Here is a 4,908-nt window from a genome sequence, read left to right on the forward strand (position 1 = left end):
GACCCGCTTACTAGAATACCTGCTAGTGGAGGAATCCGGTAAGGAAATACATTGCCTGTACCTCATTCATGATCAGGGCATTAAGCGGCCTTTGAATTACAGGGCGTTAAATAAAAACTTTCCATTTACCAGTGTAACTTTTTCATTAAACAAGTACGGACACACAAGGGAAAGGGTTAGTTAGCGAGGCCAGGCATGGCATGGACCGGAGGAAGGTGGCAGCACGGTAACACGCTAGCCTTTGGCCTCTAGATGCCTGGACTCAATTAGTCAGGAAAGAAAACACACTTGGTGGGCTGAGCTAGTCCTTGGTCCACCGCTGCTGGGGGTCTGACAAGGATTCCCTGCTGCTCAGTATGTAGGTGTAGCAAACAGGGCAGTAGCACTTTAAAGAGCTTGCAAGCCCTCCGAGGGTGCTTAGCGAGCAGAGCAGCAGGCTGGCAGTAGCTAGGCTGGGTGTGTGAGTGTCGTTCACACTCACACCAGTATTGGGAACCCAGCTGGCTGTGTGGCGCCTTCAGATCCAAATCCCCAAGGGAAATAAGAATACAGCAGGACACTCCAGGTCTCCGAAAACTGCAGGCCAACTGCCACTGTCCCTACTGGCACTGTGGAGGTCTCTCTGTCCCCCAGGGTAGCCATTGTATTCCTGCCCCCCGGCTTCCCCACAGAACAGCCACCTCCAGGGTGCAGGCCGGATCCGCTCTGACCACTGGCTGTCGCCGGGCGCCGCTGCAGCCTGCCAGATGAACGCTCTAGAAGAGCATCCTAAAGCCTGACAGCCTCAAATGGCCTCTCACCAGAGCGTCTATTGCCAGAGGACGGGGCCCAACAGCCCCCGGGGACCTGAATGTGAGGAGCAGTAGTAGCTTTGCCCCCCTTGGGCTCACACCCTTCGTGTGAGCGCCGCAGCCAAGGGAAGTGCTCACCCTCTACTTCCTGCCTTGCAAGGAAGAAGGGTTCTAAGCCAGAGCAGCAGCCCTGCCTGCTCCAGCCACCTGAGCAAGACCCAAGCCCCCTTATTGCTACTGGCATCCCAGATGCTGCTCCCGGGCATCAGTCCCTCCTTCGAGCTACTTGGAAATGGTCTTTGGCTTTTGTTGCTATCTCTAGGCATGTAGCCTGCCTGCCTTCTCCTGCCTGCTCTTCTACAGCCCTAGCACCTCTCTGGGCCTCAGCCTGGAGCCTATTCAGGCTTGAGTTTCCCCTGGCTCACCCTGTCCTCCCCCAGCTCAGCTCAGCTCAGCTCAGCCCTGCTCTGCCCTGCTCTGCACAAGGCACCCTGCTTGCAGGCTGCTCAGGCCCTCTCTCTCCAGAGCTGGAGCAAGAATGTGCTGCCTGGCCAGCCATCTTTTTATATCGCCCTAGCAGGCTCTGATTGGCTGCCTCAAGCCCTCTCCTGATTGGCTCCTAGTCCCACCCCAGTCCCAAGCCTGTTTGAACCCTTTTTATTCCAGTGCAGGGTAATTATCACAAATGTGGAACCCATCATAGGCTCACAAAGAGCTTTTTTGGCTTAAGTAGAGACCTGCAGGGTGTGCACTTATGTTGCTGGACAATGGTCTGCTTGAAAAAGTCAGCATTTGCTCTCCAGTCATGCTACAGGAGGGTTTTACTCACAAGAGACTAGGTAAAAGGGAACGAAGAACAAATGTGTATTTATAACATAATTCAGATCTGGGTGGGAAACTATTTCCCCAGCCTGGCAAGATATTGGAGATCTGAAAAAAAGTCCCATCTAAAATCTAGATGAAAGGTTAAACGTTGAATTTTTTTTACAAACTGACCAGTTGAAAAAATGCTAATGTGGGTCTGTCAAAAGGTTTCATTCCAATCATTTCAAAAAATTTCAGTGTGATTTGACTACTTGTTTACTATGATTAGCTTAAATATCACAACAAAGTCACTTCAAACCAGGATATCAACATTTTTCATTGTAAAATGTCAAAAGAGGCTATTCAACAACTGTGAAACTATTTTTCATTCATTTTTTTAATCAAGAATAGATTCAGTTTTGATGAATTGACATTTTCTAACAGGAAAAAAGTCCTGTCAAAAAATTCCTGACTAATGCTGATGACTATATATTTGTTCTTCATAGTGCTTCCCCCTGGGAATTTTAAAAGTTAGTAGCAATTCTAGGTATCCTAATCTTTTCTGTGGTGGTGAAGTTGAAAAACCTGATGTAAGCCTTAGTTACTGGAGAATCTGTGAGAATCTGTCCCTGTCTTTGCTTGGTATCTTTAAATGGCAATTTCCTCCTAAAGGTAGAAAATAATGCATCTGTATTCCTTGCAAATAAACCAAATCACCTGGTTTTCAAAACCAAAGGTAATTTGTTTTCTGTTTCCCTGGGCAACCCAGGGAAGGGCATCTGAGGATGATTCATTCTGGAGGCAGAAACAATAGGTTTTATCTAATGATTTGTCCACCTTGCTGAATGGCTAACAAGTCACCAGAAGCAAAGGTAAGCCATAAGCCGAGTAGCATAACTGCCTGCCACAAAAATGATGCAAACTCCAAATTTAAAGCTATATACATACTGCATTTTGTACTAGAAACATAGATCTAAATGAACCTGGCATTTGGGAACATAGGTAGGTAAGTGTCTGATGGAAATCTTAATCCTCATAGCTGACTTATTTTTGTGAATTCTAATCAACAATGTTGCTAGTAAAATAAAACCCACATCCATGTTTAATTGGCTCTTTTGAAAATGGCAGTGCCTGTGTATCCCTCTTTGCCTTATATCAGCCCAGTTTAATATTTTATTTCCATTATGCAAAATCTTCCCATCCCTGGAAGCCTCTGTTTCTTGTCCTGACGTGCTCTGCATGTGCTAATGGCAGGGGTTGATAAATAAAACCAGAAGGCGCAGGATTGCGTGGCTCAGTGACTTACTCACTTCTGGGACCACAGTTTTCGATTCATTGACTAAAAAATCATTCTGATTAGAGGACTATAAAAGGTGCAAAGCGAAATAAATGTGGGAGGATTAGATGCACAAAAGCTCGTGAATATTGATCAGAGCTGAAAGAGAAACGAAGCTTTGATGGGGGAGGGGGAACGGGACAACTTCTTGGCTGCTCAGCGATCATTAAGAATCCAAACTTTCCTTTCCGAGTTTCTCCATAGAGAAGCAGATTAAAGGTTCAAGGACAATATTGTCACGACTCATGAGAATCACTCCAAAGAGGCCTTCCTGAAATGACTGGATGAAGCAACCTGTGACCCAGACTCCCTGTTTAATATGTTAATGCCAAAGCTCTTGCTAATACCATTGTTGGTCGTCATTTCACTATGCCTTGTCTGCAGAGCATCTCACGGGCCATGTACCCATGGGGCTAAGGTAAGCAGGGTCTGAATGAGCTCTCCCCTGACATCTAGAGATGCGCCGGGGAGAAAGACTTCAAGACTGTATGAAAATATTTGCATAGACACGCCTACTCTGCCTCAGTGCGCAGCACAGAGGAGGTGCTGTTCCACACTGACCTTTGGCTGGTGTTGGGTCACAAATCTCCTTAGCACTGAGTGCAACAAAACATTGTTCTTATTGTGTCAGGAAAGGGCAGCAGAACTGGAGTTAGCCTGGGCAGGTTGAGAGGTTCCCCTTCAACTGAAGCTCACTTGTGAAGCAGGAAGGAAAGGTCTGGGTGAAGGAGCCACACCTCCAGGAGGTGTCATTGGAGAAGAGGCAACAAACAGGCAGCAGCAAACAGCCAGTTGCAGAGGGGCACATGGACTTCAGAGACATGTCTGAGGGGGAGGTAGGCCTTTGTGACCACATCTCTGCATTCTGGTAACGGAGGATAGCCAGTTGGGAGCGGGATGCAGCGCAGGGAGAGGGGACTGAGGGATTTGGTGGGAAACTGAGGCAAAGGGCACTGCCCAATGTGATGTGTGTTTGGGTTTGTTTATGGTCCTGTGCATTTGAATGTGGGGTGGTGGGTTTTCCCAAACTAATGCTTGGGTCCCTTTCCCTTTTAATAAACATTTTCTTGTGTTATACACAGACTCTGCTACTTCTCCAGGAGACCCGGGGCTGATAAGTTTTCCCAGAGTGCTTGACCTGGTTCGGTTGTGAAGAGGAACCCCGAGATACTGAACCCAGCCCGGGTTCCTGCCAGCTATTCCCAGCAGGAGGGTTTCATTCACGTGCTTTTACCTTTCTTGTCTATGGAGAAACTAGAAAAGGAAACTTGGATTTGGTTCACTGAGTATCCACTAAGTTGTCTCCTCACACGCCCGGGCCAGGACGTCCAAGCTTCTCTTTCAGATGTGAGTCTTCATGACACTTTATTAAAATTCACACAGATGAAAGAAGTAATTACATCCTTGCCCAGCCCTTATTTTGAGAGTCTGCCAGTCATTTTAGTGTTAATGTGACCTGCACTGTGGACAAATTCGGGCCCCCTCCCAAGGGCTAAGACTGTAAGTTCTTTGGGGCAGAGTCTGGCTTTCTGCTTTGTGTTTGTGCAGCGCCTTACACAGTCAGAGCGCTAATCCACGGCTGCGCACCGAGGTGCTACAATAATAAACAAATAAATTATTGTTGTTGTTGTGAGCGACACTGAGACCCGAGAACGAGACTTTCATGCTAGAGGATGGAATCTCATGCTATTTTCAGTTTTGTCACGCATGAGTTTTTTTGTGTCCTTCACGTGTGGCTTTTTGTGGCAAATTGTAGCCCACACATGGACTGTGGCAAGCAGTGAAGTGTGATTTCCTCCACTGTGACTTTTCTGAGACACCCACGCACAATATGCTGTAAAGAATCTTCTACACAGTCTGTATCCAGAAAGTGTAATTAAGTGCTGCCAAAATTCCAGTCTAGATATCATGCTCCTTCAGGCAAGTTTGCATTTATTAATCTTTTTTTAGAAGGATTCGAGGATGAAACTCTAGAGA

The sequence above is a fragment of the Pelodiscus sinensis genome, chromosome 6 (genome assembly GCF_049634645.1).
Source record: "Pelodiscus sinensis isolate JC-2024 chromosome 6, ASM4963464v1, whole genome shotgun sequence".
Classification (NCBI taxonomy): domain Eukaryota; kingdom Metazoa; phylum Chordata; order Testudines; family Trionychidae; genus Pelodiscus; species Pelodiscus sinensis.